The 24,235-nt window shown below is 35.9% G+C and overlaps 1 long non-coding RNA gene across 1 annotated transcript; it reads left to right on the top strand.

Moving 5' to 3' along the window:
* Nucleotides 1-154: 154 nt before the first annotated feature.
* LOC117032199 (uncharacterized) lies at nucleotides 155-11,792 on the top strand. Its single transcript, XR_004424699.1, has 3 exons — nucleotides 155-232; nucleotides 1,258-1,353; nucleotides 11,665-11,792. It is a non-coding gene; the product is annotated as an uncharacterized LOC117032199 (long non-coding RNA).
* Nucleotides 11,793-24,235: the final 12,443 nt, after the last annotated feature.

Raw genomic sequence — 24,235 nt, forward strand, 5'->3', positions numbered from 1 at the left:
AATGATATGTAGTTTAGCATAGTCTTCTTGAACAAAAATAAGTGGTAGTAGTTATTCTGCTCCTTCTCCAGCGATGTGTCTTTGGGGAGATCAATTTGCCCTTCACTGTTTCAGCACCTGGATAGAAGACCCAGCCCAAAATATAGCGTTTGCTGCCACACTATTTTGTGAAAAATCCTGGCAAATAAGTGAACAGTTTACTGAGACTTGAGAAAATGCAGCAAAGAAGAATGTAAGTGTAAAAGATAAATTTCAAGCCACATAACACATCAGGAAGGTTTAATCAATGGTACCAATTGAATTTTTGTTAAACTATAACCATAGAGAATAGCTTTTATTAGGAAAGAGAGTGCTGTCACTGAAAAGAAAAGCAGACTACTAAAAATGAACTATAGAGACATTCTGGTAAATAAAATATATAATTTTACTTACAGATGATCTGCTATGAGGGATCTGATTATCTCTGAAGGGACTAAGAAGCTCAGTGTCTGAGAACCAGATGCTGGACAGTGGCACTTACCTGCCCTGAGAATGCTACCCTGTGAAGCCATTCTTGAGTAGCATATGCCTTCATCACTACGGGACATGTCTACTCTTCTTCCTAATTCTAACACCAGGGTAACCTCCAACCACCCCACATCTAAAATTGCGGTGGTATGGCCATGACAATAAAAGAAAGTAGCTGCTTTTATAGGGTAAGCAGCATTCATTGAGTGACATTTATTACATGTTGTATACACAGTAGTAACAGAAAAAAATAAACTTCAAGCAGGTGTAATCAACACTCAGGCTGGGATATTTTTTTAAATCTGTGGTTAGTGATAGCCCTAAACTGAGGTAGTCACGGTAGTTAAGTCCCAGGGGCAACCTTGTTCTTTACTTCCCAAATGCCCTTGGACTTTGAGGGGGACAGAGCACCCAATCTTTGAGGTAGGACAAGAGGGGTGAGGAAAGAAAGTGAGGAAACGTTTTGCTTCTCACGTTTGAGAAACTAGTCCCACATATGGGGCTTCTCAAAGTGGATGTAGAAAGAACACACCTTTTTTTCACTTCTTGCTGTAATTTTTTGTTTACTTGTTTGACCTTTATAAAGTCTTTTCTAAATAACTTTTCCAAATTAAGCAGCATGAAAAATTAAGTGAATATATGGGAAGGAAGAGAGGCCAAAGCACACATGAAGTGGTGCCTGGATCCTGGGACTATTTTATTGTGCTGTCAAATTCCATTTCTAAACAAACAAATGTACATCTTTTCTAGGCTCTGGAAATGTAAAGATGAGAAAAACACTTGATTCTTGAGCAGCACAAGTCCAGTAGAGGAGCAGACATAAGAAGAAACAAATAGGGCCTAGTGGTAAGTACTATTATTGTAGACACCTACTAAGTGTCTGCTTAGATCCCTTTTTTTATGGGGGATGAGGTAGTGGAAATTGATGGGGGTAAGAGAGGAGAGGAGGAGATGAGTTTGTGTATTTCAAGAGGAGGGAGCAATATAATTAAAGGAGAGAGAGATGAAAAAGTAAGAGGATTCTGGAGACTGCAAGTGTAAAAGTGAGGTAGGTAGAAGCATTTTAGTTATGGACATACAAGTTATGTAAGCATGTCATTTCAAGTAAGTTTTAGATCGGTGAGAAAAGACCCCCCATCTCCTCTGTGTGAACACACACACACACACACACACACACACACACACACACACACAGATTAAATGCCTCATTTATTTAGCAAAGAACACAAACAGCTGAATCAAGGTAGCCACATAAAGCAGGGGCAGAAGCAGCATATCTCAAAATAGCTTTTCTTGGATTTCCCAAGTTTCCCAAAATAATACGTCCAGCTGCTAATGACACTATATGCAAAAGATAGTCTATCTGGATCTCAGAAACTTGTGTATTACCACTCGGGAAGGACGTACACAGATAATCTATGACTTTATAAAAAATATTTGTAGACAGGATCTTTCTGGTTCTTGACTCTAATGTGAAGAATTTCAACAAAGCCTCATCCTCATATGGGGTTTAAGGATGGGATGTGTGTATCAGGAAGGAGTGGATAGAACTGATTAAAACCCCAGGGGTATGTTAATACTCCTCCCTTTAATTTTTCAGCATTTTTTTCCCTCCTCCTTTTTTTCTTAAAAAAAAATCCCTTTTGGTTGCTTAAGCTAGCTTGAGTAAATTTATGGTTTGGAACCAAAAAAATCTTGACTATTGCACTAAGAAGCCACCAATTAGTGCCTCTGCTCTTTCTACTCTGCCATTTTAAAAATGAAGAAACCAATATGGGAAGGTTAATAACTTGTTCAAAAACGAACTTTAGAATCCACATTATCTTACTGTATATGTAGCACTCTTTCTACCATGCCATATGGTTTAGAGGATCAGCTGAAACCATGCTCTTTAAGGATATCGTTTGTAAGTATATATGTATGGAACTTATTTTAAAAATATTTATTATTACGCTAACATCTAGAGATAGCCTTGAACCATTTTTCCTAAAATCAGATCACTTAATTTCATTCATAAACACATGGTGCAAGAGGTTTTGATTACAGATTTGCTAACAAATAAGGTAGTTAGCCTTCTTCTGTTCAAAGTTCTATTCAGACTCACCTGAATTGACTCAGAGAAGAATAGGAATACTAAATGGAAAGTATGGCTGTATCAGCCAAAAATCTATCCTCATTATTAAATAAATAATTCAAACTGTGAGCTCTTCTGATAAGGATTGGTACATCTTCATTTATCCAATAGTCTTTATTTTTCATATCGCAGACCCAACACCTCAAGAAGAAACGCATTGTCAGTGTCATATTTGTCCACTTGAGGGAGCAATAAGATCATTGTGGGTGTCAAATTTTCTGCCCTTTACCAGGAAACCTACTGCCAACTAAACAAGGATTCAAGGATGGGAATTGCAACCTGTCATACAGTCATTTTAGGATAGTTGTGTTTTTAACACCTCCATTTTTTAGTTACTTGTAAATGTTTTGAGGATAGTGTTTTAATGTAAATCAGTTCATATTTCATAGTCTAGGATTGATTAGCTCGGTAATTTTGAATTACTTTTTCCAAGAGGAAAGATCACTGATTTCAGTTCTAATCTAAGCCAGTTAGTTCTGAACAGACCCAACTGTAGGGCAGGGCAAGGGTGGTGTTGTTGGTGCACTTACATCATAATCCATGTGTGATGTACTTCCAGAGATGAGGCAGTTCCCGAACTGTGCAATGCTTGGCCACACGCAGTGGGCCATCTGCAGTGCGATTCTCAGCCAGCCATTTTTCCCCTTGTTTTTCTTTGTTTACATAAAGGACTTGGAAATAGAATGAGGATATTTTGGAAGAAATCTATCACGATTTTTGGAAAACAATACAGTTGAAAGATGCTGACATGGAATAGCTCAGTGTACTTATCATCAGGTATTTTGTCATAACTGCTACAAAGACGCAAGCATACACACTTCCTAGATTCTTATTTTGTGGCAGTGTCTCAGAATACTATGCCAGGGAACATGTTATGATTATAACCAAGAAAAATTTACAGTTTAATTGATGCTAAATAAATAGTATTCCTTGTTACTACATTCTGGATTGGTCTGATACCCATTTTTAATGCAATTTGGACTTTTTTTTTGAAAAAGACTGATTGATCATCTTTTAATTATTAAACAGTAACTCCTTTTTATTCTGTTGATGGCAGCACCAAAGGAGAATTTCAGATTCTAGAAATATGTAATTGATTTAGTATATTGCCCTCCTTAATGAAATCCATTGGAAGATCCAGCATATTTGGGTAAAGATTTAACTTTGATCCTACTCACTTTAGATGTGACATTTGATTATTGGTAGACAGAGAGTAGTCAAATTTCCAAATGCAATTAATTTATGAATGAATTAATTTATTGAGCAAATATTTTTTGAGGGTTAGACACTGTTTCAGAAGAAATAGCAAAAAAATACACCAAGATTCCTGCCTTCGGGACCTTTCATTCTGGTGGAGGTAGACAGGCAATGAGCAATAAACATAATAAGTAAATGAAATAGTATATTAGAAGGTGACAAACCCTATGGAAAAAGAAGTAAATCAGGGTAAGAGGCATTAGTGCTGAGAGATGAGTGTAGTAGTTTCAAAATAATATGGTCAAAGCAGGTCTCATTGAGAAGATGGCATTTGAGCAAAGACTTGAAGGAGATGAAGGAGTCAGCCTATTTGAGAGGAAAGAGTTCCAGGCAGAGGGAACAGCCAGCACAAAGGAACTTGGTGTATTAGGGAGCAGCAAGGAAGACAGTGTGGCAGGACAGAGTAAGCATGGAAGTACAAGGTTTGTAGGCTATTGGAGGCTTTTACTCTTAGTGGAACGGGAGTTGCTTCAGGATTTTATATATATATATATATATATATATGTATATATATATATATACGTATACACACACATATATACATATACATATATATAAGTATATATGTATACATACATATATATATATAAAATTGCTCTTTTTGAAGCTTTCAGAAATTTTTTTAAGTGGAAGCCCAATATACAAGCTACCATTGTTGAAGCAGTAACAGGAAGATAGTGAGAACTCAATGTATTAATTCCCCACCCCTCCCACCCCGCCATACACATGGTAACAGATGGCTGGAGAGGTACCTTTAAAGAATATTTTAGACTTGTTAACAGATTACTTCTTCAGGCAGGTTTCAATATCATTGATTATGTTTCAGCTTATGTTATAATCATATTCTAACCATTCTTCTCTATGACTGTACTGTATTCACTCTGGAAGTGTATGTTTTTCAAACTCTGCAGTCTCACACACACACATTCTCTTCTGCTTGTAGCCACTTGCACCATGGTAATTCTTGTGCATTATGCTTTGATCCTTCCTAGTAAATTCACCATAAACCCCTTTATGATCTGGTATGTATGTATCTTACTGCATTTTTAACATCAGTCATCAGGATTCAACTAAATAGATTTTCTGATACTTTCTAAGTACTCCAAGTTTTCCCCACTTCAGAGCTTTTATACTTGCTGTTTTCTGGTATGCTCTTCTCTCAATTTTCTTTTCTTTTTATCTTCAGGTCTTAGCTTAAAGGTGACCTCTTCTCTTTCACAGCTCTCCATTTATTTCCATCATAACAGTTATAATTTATTTCCTTATTATCTGTCTTCCACTAAATATAAGATCCGTGAAGGCAGGGCCATATCTGTCTTGTTCATGACTCTGTGCTCAATAACTAGCTCAGTATCGGCAGGTACATAACAGTACATAACAGGTACTAAGTAAACATGTTTGAATGGATGAATGACAATGTACAAATATTGACATGTAGCTATCACACTCAAAGTAAGGGATGACACATATGTCACATATAGCTGAGCAAAGCTTAATTAACCAGGTTGTATGGAAGGATCTGGAAGTAAATTCTAGTTCTGGGCAATGGGACCACGTCTTGGATTGGGAAATAGTTATGGAAAAAAAACACACATGTCATTTGGAAGTTATAGCAACAGACAAAAGGTAGTATTCCAAAAAAGTAGGCCATATTGTTGGTTCAACCTGGAATAGAAGTGCTTTCTGGACAGGTGCAGGGATCATGGTAATTAGATACTTCAGAAACAAATGTTTTTTTTTTTTTTTTTAACCTTAAAGACATTTTTTTTTCTTTGAGCTCAAATGTGAGTTAAACCATGTGACAGCTAAAAAAGTAAATGTAATTTTATTTTTCTTCTCCCAGATTTACATTTGGTTTTTGTCTTTTATCTTGTGTTAATTGTTGTTGATTTCATTGTACCTGTGACTGGAACAATCTTTCTGTGATGTTCTGTGCATGTAGAACAAATATGTACATACTTGTTATATTAATCTGTGTTCTCCAGAGGAACATAACCAGTAGGATGCGTGTGTATGTGTGTGTGTTTGTGTGTGCGTGCATGGAGAGATTTAGGGAATTGGTTCATGTGATTATGGAAGCTGGCAAATCCAAAGTCTGCAGTGTGGGCTGGTAGGCTGGAGACCCAGGAAGAGCTGATTTTGCAGTTCAAATCTGAAGGTCATCTGCTGGCAGAATTCCCTCTTGCTCCAGGGAGATGGGTCTATTTTTCTGTTCAGGCTTCAACTGATTGAATGAAACCCACCCACATTATGGAGGGCATTCTGCTTTACTCAAAAGCCACCAATTTAAATATTAATCTCATCCTAAAATCCCTCACAGAAACATCCAGAATAATGTTTGACCACATATCTGGACACCATTGCTGAGCCAAGTTGACATATGAAATTAACCATCACAATTGTGTTGTACTTTAGTGGCACATTTTAAGACAATGAAGCTCATTTGAAGCAGTACAACCCATGATGGCAAATCATCTGGAGACCATGTTATATGAAGAACAGCTCAAGGGACTAGGAATGTTTAGAAATTCTGCATTGTTTACTGGGTTCCACCCTGGTCCACAGCCAGTGTCTTTCTGAGCTGAATCATCACTTCTTACTTGAATCACGTTATAATATGAATTGTACACATTTCACACATGAAATGTCCTTTGTTTTGAAATTGCCTTAATTTCAGTTATCAAGGGAAGCTTTTATTTTGCTATTTCCAAGATCTAGAACTTATGGATATTTCTTATCTACCACGGTTATTTCTGCAAAATAACTTCCATGTTGAGCATTGAGTAAAAAAATTATCTCCAATTTTGCATGAGTCATTGATTCCAGGTGACTTCCCTTTGAGCTATATGACCCTCGTAGCCTAGGGTTTTGCTGGTAACCAGTTCATGTCCATTTCTGTGGCCACTTTCAACTCCTTCCCCAACAATCTCAAACGAAACCAAACACCATCATGTTGGGAAAGTTTTTTTTTGTTGTTGTTGCTATTTTTCTGTGACAGGCCTTTAATTAGTTGATAATCCAGAATTTATTGTTTTCATTTACATTGTCATCGTGGTGACTAGCATGAATACGAGAACTGTAATTCATTTATTCACCTAATCTTTATTGAATATCTACTTGTGCCAGGCACATCTAGGTGCTGGGAATTCAGTGATGAACAAGTCACAGAAACATCCTAATTGGAAAAAGATTGCATGAATGGTTATTGGGGATGTTTTACTTTTATCCTGTTGGATCTTCCTTAACTCTATACCTGTGGATTTAGATATGAAGGAAAAGTGAATTATTTTTCTTTTATCAGTTTCACAGATAAAAGAACTAGTACCCTTGTTAGAATGTAAAGATTTGGAGAAAAAGAAAATTCACAATAATACAGTATAATTTTACAATAACAAGTAATAACAATAACCATCACATTGGTTATCACTATATAATAAAATATTTCCACGCATTGGCTTTTATTTCTGGCCATATTAAGGATAACTTATTAAGGATAACTATATAACAAAAGAATGCCTGTAGGACTCTCAGAATTAGTGGCATAGAGTCAACGAAATCTTTATATCATTTACTAGGAAACTAGTTTTTTGGAATATTCTGAGTTCACATAATCCCCTATCCCAGTGTTTATGAAGAGAGAGAATGGAATTGTGAGCAAGTTTCTTATGATAGATTCTATTAAGAAGATTCAACAAAAATACGTTTTATGTAAGAAATACTAAGTAGAATGTTAGCATATTGAATGAAATATATGTGAAATGAAATAGCTGCTGAACTTTTCTGGGCAATCTCGTATTTACAAACCTATTTGTCTTTTTCAAACATTGACGCCTTCATCTCAGAACTCATATATGAGACTTTTTGACTTCCTTATCCATTTAGGTTGTACACCCTCCAAAATTTCCTGAAACTATCTTAAGTGTTCATTTCAGTTTCTTCTAAGATTAATGTAAGACCTATGTTCACCTGGGGCATGTGACATACTTTTTTCCTAAGGCTAGCCTTATCACATCACATCTCAAGTTCTAGCGGGAAATGAAAATGCTCTAGATCTTTCTCACTTGAGCTTCTATTTGCCCTCTTCTGGTGCATTATTATTTATTTTCCCAAGGCCATGCAGTAAGCAACTCCTAGCTCCCTATCCTGTCATTGACTGCAATCTCCTATATTATTAAAGTCTGAAACTCTTCAATTTTATTAGAAAAGAGGAGAAGTTAATCCCTTCTTTGTTCTCCAGGAAGTTGTTTTTCCTTTGTTCTCCAAGAAGCCATTTTTACTTCCCGTCTTCTTCCTCTCTCCCAGTAACTTCTCTTTTGTCTTATTTTGTGAATCAATCTTCTAGTCACATCTTTCTAAGTCACATATCTGGATTATAGTCATTACAGTAGTAATAAAATTTGACTATGCAATCTATCTATCTATCTATCTATCTATCTATCTATCTATACATATATTTATGGAAATTGGGGATAAGGTATGACAGTATGATTTATGAATTATTGTCTTTTTCCCTGATTCAAATAATTAAATGGTGATTCTCTTCTCAGTTGGGCACATTCATAGATAGATATTCATTATTTTAAGGATTTTTGATAATAGTATAAATGGAGAAAATCAAATGTTTGATATTTAATTGCAGCTATGACAGATTAATTGGTGCCAGACTAGCCCTTCCATAATAAACAGCCCCTTGCCCCCAAAAACTGGACAAAATACATGAAATAAATGTTTTCAGAGATTGTACAACAGGCAATGCAGGGCTGCAGTGTCTGAGAGAAGGGAATTAAGCTAGTTGTGTCCTACAATTACTTAGTTTATCTGGCTGGAGGCACTTACTGGATAGTAAAGCACAGAGGTGAACACAGAGTGTGGCAGTCCTGCTGAGAAGACAGATATGAGAGTTCAGGAAGGATTAAGCAACTGGAATTTATGGGACAGAGGACCAAAAAGGAGGGAGCTAAGCAGGCAAAGAACTCTATAAATTTGCATAGATATCCCTTTGAGTATTTGATTGAATACTAAGGTGTACATATATATAGGGTGAGACTCTACAAGGCTAGACAAAGAACAACTACCAGAAAAAGAACAAGTACAGGGAACCTGTAAGCTGAAAACCATCAGAGTTTTACAGGGTTCGTAGGTGCTTGAGTTCTGACCATCTAGGGTGGAAAGGCCTTTTGACACTCAGGGAATTCAATAGAGAATCTCCCAAAGGATATACTTATAATTTTACTCATAAAAAATTAGGGGCAAGAAAAACTAGCCCTAGAGTAAAGTCTGTGATAGACCTGCCTTAACAAAGTTGAAAAAGGAACTTCAAAACGATCAAGTTAATCTCTGAGTGAATTAATTGACTGTCATAACAAAACTCAACTCCTTTTAATGAAACATAAATCAATCAATTTCCATTAAAAATTACTAGACATACAAAGAAGCATGAAAATGTGACTCATAGCCAGGTGAAAAATCCATCAATAGAAACAGACCTAGAAATGCAGAGATGATGGAATTAGCAGAGAAGGACTTTTAAAGCAGCTATTATAAATATGTATAAAACTTTACAGTGGGAATAGAAATATAGGTAAGGCAAGAAAGCTTTGGCATTTTCTATGAATATTTCTCCCTTGGAATGAATTCTGGGGCCCATATTGGGAGAGGACAGAGTGGTGGTGAATCCCTTCTCTTCCTCTTCCTCTGATGGGTTGCCTCTCTATGATCCACCATTTCTCTCTGGGATTTTGGTAGGTTTACTGAGCTTTACCACATCATAGCAACTGGGGAGTAAAGGAGCAGAGAATGCTGGGAGTCTGGTATGGCATAGCAAGTGTTTGCTGACATCCCTAAGACCTTTGTGGTGCAAGATGTATATAAAAAAAGCAGTCAACATTTCTCGGTGTCCACAAGAACAAAAGGGCACTGCAAATAGGTGAGAAAGAAAGACTCAGCAGAGTTGCAGGAAGTTTATGAGTCTCTCAGTGGGATGAGAACACCACTAAGGAAGATGGTGCAAGATCAGAAGAGGATGCTTCCACATCTCAGTGAATTATCAGCACAGTGGGGAAACATGATCTCCAAGGATATCAGCTTTCAAAAGTGAGACCATTTAAAATCCAAAGTGGATAACCCTTCTACCTGGATGTCATAATGTCATTATGTAAGTCCCCCAGCTCAGTAACAACCAGGGAGGAGGAAGGAGACAAAGGGAAAGCAATCTTAAATAGTACTGAGTTTTCCCTTAGGTACATCTCAGTTTGTTTCTTGTTAAACAGGCTGAAAGAAAATGATTTCCTGTTCCCCACTTGCTTTGCTAAGCATCTAGCGTTAGATTTGTTACTGGATAATTTTAGAGATGTGCTCATTTCTGTAAAGGAATAAACATGAAGGCAGACTACAAACCTATGAGAAGCTAATGTACTTTGTGTAGGTAAGCAATTTAAAAACTAATATATAGTTCATAATTGAGATGAAGGGTAAAAAAGCACAGTAGATCAGTAAAAATAAATGTTTTTCTCATTTTAGAGGAGATATGATGATTAAATACGTGCATTCTTAATTTTGTCTTATCAGCAAATACACAGATGTAATAAAAAATTCCATTTACCCTATCAATGTGATCTGAGAAAACTGAATCCTTTGTCTACCCTAAACAGGATGACTTAAGGGGAACACACACCTAGGCACAGCCTTAAGAGTCCCTTGCCACTCAAGTGATAAAATTCACTATGGATTGCAAGTTAAAAGAGAGAACATCTACTTGTATTACCTTATGATACAGTAATTTCTCTGGGACATAGACTTTCATTCCTTCAATATTGGAGTTTGAAATGCTACCTATTTTTAGGTTACTTGAACTTTGTTGATTCTCAGTTCCTAAAAAGATTCCTATCTTTTCATCTTTAAATTTCTGTGACAGTGTGATATTTTGGTTTGAAAAATATCAACAAAAATACCATTTTTGTTGGAAAAAAATACTTCCTTTTTAGAGAAAAATACTCCAAAGTATAATTTTCTCATTAACACCAAAGGGACTCATTAATTCATCCTCCTGTGCCAATAGTTTGGGAAGAAAATTAAACTAACAAAAGAGAAATGGCTTCTCTTTTTCAGGAATTAGCAACCTCAAGAGAAGGCTTATGGTGTGCATAGTGCTTATAGATCCAGAAAGCTAATATAAATGTTTAACAGCACAACAAATCAAATTACTGCATAATGGGAAGTTTTGTATACATAGTTACACAGATATCAGTATATACATATAAATAAATGTGTCATGGCCTTTTGGCATAAAATGTGGAAATTAAAAGAAAGGTGGAAGTTGTTACTGTATTTTTCTACTGTTACTTGGTCAGCCCAAACTGGTAGATTCATATATTCCTGAACATCATGACAATTGGAATTGAGAAGAGAACTGGATTATCAAATAGACCTTAGTAGTCATTTGTGGTCTTTTGGCTGCCTAGCATTCATTTTTCCTAATTTTAACAGTGCCCACCTTTTCGCCACCTCTGTCCTTGGGCTTTGCATGGCCTACACTATTGAGTCTAAGGAGAGGCATGTGATTCAGTACAGGCCAATCATCATATTTTGTTTCTTTGATTAAATTTATTGGTTTAGGATTGAGCAGGTGACTTGATTTAAGCCAGTGAGAATCAAACCCAGGAACTGATTAAACTGTTGAAAGAACCTTGTATTTTTTACCTTACTTATTTTATTATTCTTTTACTGTTTTTTTTTTCTTCTGGACTTCAACCTGAAACTGCTGTTAGATATCTTTCCACTTTGAATAAAGTCTACACGGAAGAGTGTAGAGATGAGAGATGGAAAGATACTGAGTCTCAGTGACATCCTTTGAGATGCTGTGAGATGCTTGGTGAAGCTGGGCCTGAAGATAGAGGTACTCCTATAGTTTTCAGATACGTAACTCAATAAATTCCCTTGTTTGCTTAGACAAGCTTGAGTTAGACTTTCTGTTAACTGCCTCAAAGGAGTACTATATTGGACATTTTCCATTTGCTCTCCAAATTCACTCCTTATTCTTCTCTACCGTTTCTGTGCCCCAGGGGACTGACCTATCTGGACTGCATCAGAGTTCTTTTGCCCTCTGGCATCTGGCTATGTTCAGCCAATGGAAATCTCCCTGGAGAGTGAAGTCAGGACATTTGTTCTTTGGGGGTTCTACCTGGTAGATAATAGTAGGTTGGCTGGTCCTAGTTTCACCCAGAAGCTATGGATCCTGCCAGGTTCCCTTCTCCAGGTTTGAGTAGCCATTCTCTCAATGGCTTATGCCATCAGATGTAGGGGAGTAATATCTCCTTACAGTTGCTAGCCCTGGGGTAAAGCATTATTCTTAATTGAGTTCCTGGAATCCTTTCCACACTTTTGTAGTCTTGTTGTTAAATTCTCAATTACCTAGTTTGAGCGAGCCATCTCTTTCTGCCAGGACCTGAGTGATACACACTCCATTCATTTTGGTCTTCAAAATAAGTGGAAAATGCAGTAGTTTTAAAAGACATAATCAGATTTTTCATTTGAATAATTAATTGTTTGGTACTGAATGCTAATTGAGTATCAAGGCAGGACTTTAGATTATTTGCAATGCATGGAATTTTAGTAAGCCTTTGGTGAGGGGAACTAAGCGCTGTTGGCATCTATATGAGCTGGGACTTATTTTCTTTTTTAAATTAAATTTATTGTGGTGGCAATGGTTAGTAAAATTACACAGGTTTCAAGTGTACAATTCTATAATACAGAATATATATATCACGTTGTGTGCTCACCACCCAGAGTCAGTTCTCCTTCCATTATTTACAGTGATCAAGACATGGAAACAACCAAAGTGTCCTTCCATAGATGATTGGATAAAGAAGATGTGGTATGTACACGCAATGGAATACTACTCTGCCATAAGAAAAGATGAAATATAGCCCTTTGCGACAACATGGATGGACCTTGATTATTATGCTAAGCGAAATAAGTCAGACAGAAAAAGTTGAGAATCATATGATTTCACTTCCATGTAGGATATAAAACTGAAAGCAACAAAGGACAAGACAAACAAAGAAAAAGTCATAGACACAGATGACAGTTTAGTGATTACCAGAGGGTAAGGGGGGAGGGGGATGGTAGAAGAGGTTAAAGGGGGTCAAATATATGGAGCTGGGACTTATTTCAAGATTTTGGATTCCTTTCCAGTTTATCACTCCCAGAAACTACCTTTTAATGTAATCATGGTGGAATCCTTCCTTGCTCTGTGTCAGTATCACATTGTTCTCATAAATTTACATTTTCACTTCTCGAGGTCCTAAAAGAGGACTACTTGAATTTCTGTGAATAAATGAATAAAGAAATAATCTAGAAATGTGTGCAAATTAAATGACAGCAATCTATATTCAAGTAAAGCATTCCTTTGCTCAGTAAATTTATATCCCATGATTACGTACTCAAAATTTTCTCTTGTACCATCTGTGAGGTGTGATTGAAAACTACGGTGAATGTTTAAAGTTCAAAAAAATTTATTACAGTAAAAGACACATTGCCATTGATCCCTTCAAAATACTCTTCCTCACTTCACATACACTTATCCCATCGTTCTTTCCACTTTCTGAAGCAGTTCTGGAAGTCCTCTTTTGTTGGTGTCTTTACTTCATTCTCTATCATGACAACGCTCTGTGTCACACATCGCTTCTGGTATGGCAGTTTCTGTCAAATAAAAAAATTACAGTGTGTCCTCATCCACCTTATTCACTGGATCTGGCACCATGTGACTTCTGGCTCTTCCTCAAAGTCAAAATGACCATGAAAGGAAAATGTTTTGAATCGATTTAGGGCATGGAGGCAGCCATGACGCTCAACTGAAGACACTCATGAAAGAGGACTTCCAGAACTGCTTCAGAAAGCAGATAATTAGATTTATTAGACAATCAGAGTATGTTTAAGATGGTAGCAGAGAGTTTTTCCAGTTGTAATTTTCATACCTATAACTTCAGTTACCAGTATAAAATTAGAAAAGTAAAAAATACATGGTCATGTTTTCATTTGCAAGAAAATAACACCTGAGTATCAGCCATGGGTAAAATAAGAGGAAGAAGGAATGGAAAATCCAGGCAAAGTTTATGAGGATCTGAGCTCAGGAAATGATAGTGGGTATGTAGGCTAGGGCTAGGTTAAAGGGGTATGTATTTAAGAGGAAGGTAGGCACATTTGGTTTGGAACATAGAAGCATTGGAATGTGATCTTTGGAGGTTTGCTAAAATTTCCTGTGAAACCATTTTGGTCTTGTGCTTTTTGTGGGCTTGTGTTTTGATAAACTATCTCTATTTCTTTGATGGAAATTAGTTTGTTCAACATTTTATATGTGCTAGGGTCAATTTTTGGAATGTATATATTCATCTAAGATTTTCATTTTATTTACAGAGTACTAGGCAATCTGTTATGATTTTTAAAAATTTCTCGTTTTTGTGGTTATTGTCATTTCTTATTTTGTGTATTTGAACTTTTTTCTTGGGTGTTTGATTAATTAGCTATGAATTCTGTATTTTGTTAATTTTTCCAGCAATTATTCATTTATTAATTCTATGTTTTTCTGTTTATAACTGATTTTTAGCAATTATTTTAATGTTTCCTTCTTTCTGTGTTCTGTTTATTTTTAACTGCTCCCAAGTTAAATGTTATATTTCTCATGAAAAATTGACATCTATGTGATAGTAAATAAGTCCTATTCAAAAACAAGAGATGTATTTCTATTAATTCAAGAGGATATTTTAATTTTTAATTTTTTTTGTAACTATTTATGGCTGTGATATTTTTCTCTAATCTTTGCTTTAATTGTATTTCATTGATTTTGCTATATATTGATTTTATTAACATTATTTTTATAAATCTGAAATTTCAGTTCCCCTTTGATTTGAGTTGTCTAATAGAGAGTTATTTAACTTTAGAAAGGCCTATTTATGTTTTGATTTTGTTATTAATTTCTGTATTTTTAATATGCAAGAATGATCTTATCATTTCTACTTTATGAAGCTCATTGACATTTTCTTGGGACCATAATATATGGTCTATCTTCATGAATGTTTATGTGCTATTAGAAAGAAGATACATTTTCTATTTTTGGATGCAAAAGTCTGAAATATATTCATGAATTTACTTTATTGGTTATGCTGTTTAGGGCCTCTGTATCTTTATTTTTGTATACTTGACCTATTTTGTACTGACAGTGGTATGTTACAATGTGTACTATCATGTGATTCTGGTTATTTCTTCTTGCGTCTCCAATAGTTTCTGCTTTATAAAGTGATTGCTATGAAATTTGGTACACAAATATTCAAACCTTTTATATTTCCATTGCGATTCATGGTCTTTTGCATAATGACTTATCTTTTATTATCCTCTTTAATGCTTCAGGTACTGAATTCTAACTTGTCAGATATTAAGATCAGAACTCCTTCCTTCTTTTTGTTTGCATTTTTTTGATATACCTTTGCCTATCTCTTTATATTTAAACTTTCTGAATTACTTTGTTTTAGGGGTTTCTCTTATACAGCATAGAGTTGGGTTTTGCTCTATGCTAAACCCAAAAAATTTACGCTAAAGTAACTTTTTCTTTTACTATATGAGGTAAGCCCATTTGAATTCATTAATATCATTGATAGTTTTGGTTTCTGTTATTTACATTTGTATCATGTTTCCTTTGTCTTTTTTTAAATATTGTTTTTGGTATTTAGGAAGCTTTGCATTTTTGTACAAATTACCTTTATAGTAATTCTACCATTTAAAAAAAAATATAATGCCCTTTGTGCCACTTTTCCTTACTTAGGCTTCTGTTTAGTTCATGAGTTTCACATGATATCCTTTGATTCTCACCTAAGGCCTACGTTGGAAGGTACATAGATAGCTTGTGATTTAGTGTTAATTTTTTATATAAGTTTGTCTCCCCCCCCAATTTCCCCCATTTGGTTAATTACATCTTCGCATTTGATTGTTCATTTCTACACTGAGTTTTAAAAACTTTATGTTTACAATTTCTTGTTTAAGTATATTTAATCTGTATTGAAATGTTTTCTCTGCTTTGTAATTGATGTCTTTCTTTCTTTCCTTCTTTCCTTCTTTCCTTCCTTCCTTCCTTCCTTCCTTCCTTCCTTCCTTCCTTCCTTCCTTCATTCTTTCCTTCCTTCCTTCCTTCCTTCCTTCCTTCCTTCCTTCCTTCCTCCTTTCCTCCTTTCCTCCTTTCTTTTCTTTCTTTTCTTTTCTTTCTTTCTTTCTTTCTTTCTTTCTTTCTTTCTTTCTTTCTTTCTTTCTTTCTTTCTTTCTTTCTTTCTTTCTGTTTTCCTTTTGTATTTTCTGCAGCTGAAAACTTTTTATTTCTCTTAATTTTTGGATGAGAAAATTTGAAGTATGGAGAAGTTTAATGATAATTTTTGGTTTACACGACTAATTAATGAAAGAATGGAGATTATGACCCAGGTCTTTTGACTACCAATATGGGATCTTCCTGAGCTACACTAAATTCAAAAGGACTGTCTTCCATTGGGTAATAGAGCAAGGCTACTGAGAAACAGAATATACAAATGGACAATGGCCAGACCATATATACAGATGGAACTCTGAACCATCATCTGTAGCAACATTCCCAGGACACTAGCCCATTATTTACAGTAAGTAGTTCAGGCAGCCAGCTTGCTATAAATCAGACTTTTAGGAAGTCAGACTGCTATCTCTAGTAACAGTGAAGGAGACCAAACAATAACCCTTGTTATAATCTGCCCCAAATGGCTGGGACTTGATTAATAACTAACCACTTCCCTACTTTTTGCCCGTGCTTCCAATTTAGGACTAAACAGAGAAAGCCAAATATATACCCTAACCAATGACATAGCATGCCCCACTTCTGGTAAGTTAGCCTATGGCTTCCCCATGCCAGTAGCCTCCATTCAAAGCATACTTGAAGCCTTCCCTTTTTTCTCCTACAAAGCTTTCCTAATTTGAGTTTCTGCCAAAATGCTAGTGACAGCTAATTCTTTTACTCTAGCAAGCTGTAAATATATGGCCTCTGCTTGTTTTAATTTGGTTGGTTTTCATTTATTTCCACACTGCTCTTATTCATAATCAAATATTTTTTTAACATAACTAAAATATAACTCTTTCCAAATAGGATAAACTCCTCCTTAACCCTATTACTGTGGCCTCCTCATTTCTCATTCTCCTTCTAGTACATTGAACTGCCTACAGAGGTCTGCTCTTGTTCCCTAATGTCATTTCTAGGGCTGTTTTCTGCCACTGTCATTCCACTTCTCAACTGAGGTTCGGATAATCCATTTAGGCTACTTATTCCCACTTCCAACATTGCATGGCTTTCATGACCCATTCTTGTCTTCATCATGTTGCATGGGGCGTGTTTACATTCTCTGACTCTGAGATATCCAATAAAGAAGCTACTTTTCACATGTGGCTATTAAGCACTTGAAATGTAGCAAACAAATTGAGATGTGCTCTAAGTGTAAAATATGTACCAAATTTTGAGGATGACAGATAAAAAGAATGTAAAATTCTCAATTTTTAATTGCAAATTGAAATTTGGGGTTAAACAAAAAATATTATTAAAATGAAATTCATCTGTTTCTTTTTTAATGTGGTTACTAGAAAATTTGAAATTACATATGTGGTATCACATATGTAATATGTGATATGTATCACACATGTAATATGTGACAAAAGATGGGTGGTATCATCCATCTTTTTCACTTTCTCATTACCATCAATCTAGCTCATCTGAAACATATTAATAGCCTCCTAATTTCTAAGCCTAATATTTTTCCTTGGTCCCGATTTTCACTGGTCTTTTTTCTTATGCTTCATGAAAGTGAAATCCCCACTTTCTTGGTTATCTTCCTCCCTTGGCCTCTGTTAACTCTGAGTCACTACAGTTCTGGTCCAATTTCTCTGATTAGTGTTCTCCTCTCCCTTTCAATGACTTCTCTTCTTTGTCATACTTTAAAGGTCCAGCCACATGCTGTGCTTGCCTTTTTTCACTTTCTCTTCAGATGTTTCATCCATTATAATGACATAACTATTGCATAACTGAAAATGCTCAAATCACCATCTCCAGGCCTGTCCCCTATTGTTATTGTATCTGCAATTATCTGTCAGACATTTCTATTTGAGCATCCTATCATCAGTTTGAAAATTCCATATTTAAAGTGAAACACATCCTTTTGCTCTCAAAACCAGTTCTTCTCTTTTCTATTTCTGTTGGTGGTGTCATCGTGCGCTTTATTACCCCGTTTGAAACCTCTGAATTAAGCTGAATTCTTTCCTCTCTCCCATCCATTCAGTCAGAAAGACCTTAAGGCTCTTCCTTCTTAATGTCCCTTGCTTCTCTCTGGTACCGGAGATGGATGTCCTCACGTGCTACTCAGACAGCTGCTTCTTTCTGAACCCAGAGGATGTGGGAGTATGGCATGGGTATGAAACACCAAGGGATGGGGTGGGGAGTGATGATGGCCTTCTACTAGATAAATGCTCCGAAGTGAGTTATTCTTTTGTTTTTTTAGTTTGCTAACTGATAACATTTTTATCTCATGAATGAAACTAGGATAAAAAAGAGGAACTGTTCTTATAAGGTCACAGTCTGAGGGAGCATTCTTTATTTGGAAATAAAGAGTTAAATGTAGACACACAGGCAGAAGAGACAGAATGAAAGCACAGTATGGACATTAGAAGATGGAAGGAGAACTGACTCTGGCTGGTGAACACACAATGTGATATATAGATGATGTATTACAGACCTGTACACCTGAAATCGATGTAATTTTACTAACAGTTGTCACCCCTATAACTTTAATTTTAAAAAAAAGAGCTGAAGAAAAGTGAGCCTTATCACTCAAACCACATTGACTCTGAAATATATTGAAGTCACAGTGTTCTTAGATTCTCTTTATAGGATGCATATTGGGACTGTGAACAAGGCTGTGTGAACACTAAGGCTTTTGCATAACTGACAATATTTTTAACTAATATTTTGTTGCTTTGGATTTTAAGCCCTCTTTCCTCCCCTCCTTTTTTTTTTTTTGGATAGAAAAGAAGTTCATAGAGAGACAAAACCACTTTATGCATTCTTTTAATTGCTTTGACACCTTCTACCTGATATTTTTTGGCTATAGGAACACACTCTACAATTTTCGAAGATGTGAGACAGAAAACTGCAAGGAAGCAAAACACAAAGATATTTGGGTGGCCCTGTAGAGAAGTTACTTAGGCATTTCAAATAAAATATAATCACTATATAATACAAAGTCAAAGTTGAATTTGGGCTGGCTGATAGAGGACGAAAATACAAGGGACTGTGCCCTGTTCCCATTCCTGTCATTGACACATGACACACTAGATTTTTCCTTCAAGTTCTACAAAACTCGTAATAAAGACAGATTGTTCCTTTCAGAGCATCTCCCCGTGAGAGCTTTTGCTTCTTTGTCATTTTGTTATTAAAATCTGTGACATCATTATAGTGCTGTCTATCTTAGTTAAAGGATCAGTGAGTACAGGGTTAGGCATGGCAAAGACAGGTTACAATTTGATTTTGGTGTACTCAGTCTCATGTTTCTGTCCTCCGATTGGATTCCGGTCTGATTATCTTATCCTGCTGTTCTAAGGAGAGATATTTCTGACACTGGTTTCCTTTCTGTTTTAGTTTACTGATTCTCAAACTTTAGTGTGCATTAATGTAACTTCGAGGAGCTAATTTAAAATGCAGTTTATAAGTCACCAGTCCTAAGGATGCTGATTCAGCCAGTCTAGGATAAGAATTTTAATAGGTTTCTAGTTACTGAGATGCAGGATGTTGTTAGATTATACTGTGAACAACACTGGCTTAGTGAATTTAAGGAAGTGTGTTCTTTTTCCAAAGTTATATATGCATGTTATTTCCTATTTTCTATTGTGGAATTCAAGTTGTGTGTCCCATGGAATTTCAGATATTTAGGGGCAGAGTAAATGAAAATCTACTTGGTGTGTGAAGGTTATAGCGATTTAAAGAAAAGTTTTTAAGTGGTATTAAAATGGAGTATTATGCAGCCATAAAGAAGAAAGAAATCTTACCATTTGCAACAACATGGATGGATCTAGAGAACATTATGTTAAGTGAAATAAGTCAGACAGAGAAAGATAAGTACCATATGATCTCACTTATTTGCGGATTCTAAAGAAAAGAATAAGTGAATGAACTAATCAGAAACAGTTTGGGAGACAATGAGGAAAAACTGAGGGTTGCTAGATGGGCGGGAGGGGTGGGGGGTGGGGGGAGGGTGAGGGGATTGGAGGGCAGTCGGTGACCACAGGATGGCCACGGGGTTTGAAAATTAATCTGGGGAACGTAATTTGGTGGTTACCAGAGCGTAAGGGGGTTGGGGGGTGGGGGATGAGGGTGAGGGGGATCAAATGTATGGTGATGGAAGGGGAGCTGACTCTGGGTGGTGAACACACAGTGTGACTTATGGATGATGTGATACAGAATTGCACACCTGAAATCTATGTAATTCTACTAACAATTGTCACCCCAATAAATTAAAAATAAATTAAAAAAAAATATGTGTTTTCTCTAGTCAGTTTATTTTTTTTAACACCTTAAATAGAAAACAATCAAGGCTCAGTCTTATTTGTATAACTCACCAGTGGAACAGCTGGGCTGAGGTTAGCCAAGTGAAGAGATGGGCAGGATCCCTTTTTCAGTCTCTCATCTTTTTGTTACCTTTGAGGAAGAAAGAAGTATTACTGAGATTGATCAAGAAAGCCTCCCCTTTTTATCATAGTAAAATATGCATAACATAAAATTTACTATTTTAACCATTTTTAAGTGTACAGTTCAGTGGTATTAGGTACATTTATTTATATTGTTGTGTAAGCATCACCACTATTCATCTTCAGAACTTTTTCATTTTCTTCAACTGAAACCGTGTACTTATTAAACACTAACTCTCTATTCCTCCCTTCTCCCAGCCCCTGGCAATCATTATTCTACTTTCTGTCTCTATGAATTTGACTGACTACCTTAGGTGCCTCATATAAGTGGACTCATACGATATTTGTCCTTTTGCAACTGCCTTATTTCACTCAGTAAAATATCTTCAAAATTCATCCATGTTGTAGCATGTCAGAATTTCCTTCTTTTTTAAAAATCTGAATAATAACCCATTGTATGTATATGTCACATTTTGTTTATCCATTCATCCATCGATGGATACTTGGGTTGTATCCAACTTTTGACTTCTATAAATAATGGTGCTATAAACATGGGTGTACAAATATCTGTTCAAATGAGAAAGCCTCTCCTAATTCACGAAAAGAAAACCATGGAAGTTCATTTCTGTGCTTTTTAGATACATAAAGTTTCTCTATCCTGAGCCACCTACTCCTAAAGTGGGTATAATGCTACCATTTGTTTGCAGAACACAAAAATCCCTTGGTGGAAGGTCTTCTGCATTATTATTTATTTATGTTCTGTTCTGATACAAATGACATACTTATTCAACAGACAGTGAAGTCCGCAATTGAAATACCACTCTGGAACTGGAGTACAGGGTTGTCAACCAGTGACCTGGAACCAACCCATATGCAGTAGCACCACAGCATACATAATACAGAGGTATTTGAAAAAATGAAAATACATCAGAAAACCCATTAAACCTTTAGCAGACTAGTTTCTAGCTCAGCTTTTTCTATCCTTACAAGACAGAAATGAAGGAAGTCTTATCAGTGATGCAGAACCAGATGTGTTGAGTATAGGTGGATGTGTTTCAAAAAGAGGTAAATATAGAAAGTAGGAAGACAAAGAGAACCAGAGCCTTTGCTGTATCACTGGGTTAAGTGGAGACCTAGGAGTGAGAGAAGGTTGCTTTGCGATATCTCCTCTGGGCAGCCTGAATCCCCCTGTCTGTGTTGGTGCTCTCACAGCACCCTATGAGGAGCTCTTCATAACACCCCTCTCCTAGTTTAAAAGGAAATAATGTATTCTCCTAACCCCTCTGGAATTTATGCTCTGGTTATAGAGAAGAGTACAGTTCAACAAAAGCAAAGCAACCAAGAAATAAAGAGATATAATGAGCAGCAGAGAAAATGATGCTTTAGAGAAAAAGGAAATCTATATGGCTGATGCATTTAGAAGATGACTCAGGCAGAAGTTGGAAGGGGGAGGATTTAGCTAGAATTGAAAGAACAGGAGAACAGTTTGGATATGGATAGAAGAGGGTCTTTCTGAGAGATGTTCATTTGTATACATTAGTCCAAAGATGGAAGGCAAATCTTGGGCAGATTTTTTTCCCCAATATTAGAATACTAGAATGTTCTGACAGTTTTAATCCAAGCAGTTCTTCCCGTTATAAACACTTCCACATTAAAAAAGCTTCCTTTCCTTAAGTTTTTTTTTTGAGATAGTTAGACATCACAGTTTGACAAGATTATCTCTTTTCAAGGACTTGTTATATATAGTGTCAGGAACAATTTAGCCACCTCTTACAACTTTGCAAATTGGGTCAATCGTGTAAAACTTCCAGGTTAAATTCTGAGTACATATCAGTTTCAGTTGGAATTTGGCAGAACTGGGTCTTTTAGATTCATTGATAACTTTGTGCAAAGGTTGCCAAAGGAGTTAAGAACATAAGAGACTTCAGGATTCTTTATATCTGGTGAACTTACTGGCAGTTTTGCAGATTTTCTCTTATCTTTGAATCAGCAATTCTGATGAGCAGCTTGTGAATGTGCACAATAAATACTCACTAAAGAGCTATTAGAACAAATAACCATTGAGCATTCAATGAAGAGGGAGTGTACACATTTCCCTGAAGTAATTAACATTGCTTTTTCTTGTTTTGTTTAAATTTTGTTTTTACCTAAATTACCTTAATGCTACCCTTAGTGAAATAGTTTAAAATAAGAGTAGCTGGAATTGCATCTTTCTTGACTAAGTGCTAGAAATACTGAGGTTAATTAGACCAAAACTGTGTTTGAGGCTATTGAGTACAGATCAGTGGTCCTGATGTTTTCCAAAGAAGTCTTTCTCATGTTTCACATGAAGCCTGGATTTTAAGACATGGAGGTCCACTCCATAATCCCCAGAGCTCCATTTTGTTCCTGCATGTTTGTAAAAGCAATGCATAAAGGGGGCTAATGATTTGGAATTATTATCTTGAGTTGGGAGGACTTCTTTCTGTTCACATCTTGCCTTAGAAACAGTATAAATTGCATCACCCCATTTGGAGCTGAAGTGAGGCTTAACAGAAATGTTCTTAAAGTCTAGACTTGTAGTAGGGAAGAATCAAGAATTTCTAGAATTCAAATGTTCATAACCTCTGAGCCAGAGGGTGTCCTAAACGAAAAGAGATATGTCCCTGTCATCCCCTAAGCACATCTCTTACAAATACAATTGCTTATATATATGTATCTGTCAGTGTTTATATGTCTTCTTGGGAGAAGTGTCTGTTCAGGTCCTCTGCCCAGTTTTTTTTGGATTGTTGGTTTTTTTTGTTGTTGAGTTGTATGAGTTATTTATATACTTTTGGATATTAGCTCCTTCTAGGAGGTGTTGTTGGCAAATACCTTCTCCAAAACAGTTGGTTGCCCCTTTGTTTTGTTGATGGTTTCTTTTGCTGTGCAGAAGCTTGTTAGTTTGATATAGTCCTGTTCACTTATTTTTGCTTTTACTTCCCTTGCCTTTGAAGTCAAATTCATAAAATCCTCTTAAGACCACAAATTTAGTACCTATGCTTTATACTATGCACTTTAATGTTTCAGGTCTTATATTTAGATCTTTGATCCATTTTGAGTTAATTTTGGTGTACTGTGACAAGTGTCGATCTTTTGCATGTGGCTTTCCAATTTTCCCAGAAACATTTATTGAAGAGGTTTTCTTTTCTCCAGTGTATGTTTTTGGCTCCTTAGTCGAAAATTGTTTGTCCTATAAAGATATGTTTACTTCTGGGTTCTCAATTCTGCTTCACTGATCTGTGTGTCTGTTTTTCTGCTAATACCATGCTGTTTTGATTATTGTCACTTTGTAGTGTAATTTAAAGTCAGTGAGTGTGGTACCTCTGGCCTTGTTCTTTTTTCTCAGGATTGTTTTTCTACTCACGGTCTTTTGTGATTCCATACAAATCTGATGATTTTTTTTGTTGTTGTTGTTCTATTTATTGAAAAAATGCCATTGGGATTTTTATGGGTATTGCAGTAAATCTGTATATTGCTTTGGGTAATACAGCCATTTTAACTATGTTGAGTCTTCCAATCCATGAACATGGAATATCATTCCATTTCTTTATATCTTCTTCAATTTCTTGTAATGATGTCTTGTAG

The sequence above is a fragment of the Rhinolophus ferrumequinum genome, chromosome 2 (assembly GCF_004115265.2).
Source record: "Rhinolophus ferrumequinum isolate MPI-CBG mRhiFer1 chromosome 2, mRhiFer1_v1.p, whole genome shotgun sequence".
NCBI classification, from domain to species: Eukaryota; Metazoa; Chordata; class Mammalia; order Chiroptera; family Rhinolophidae; genus Rhinolophus; species Rhinolophus ferrumequinum.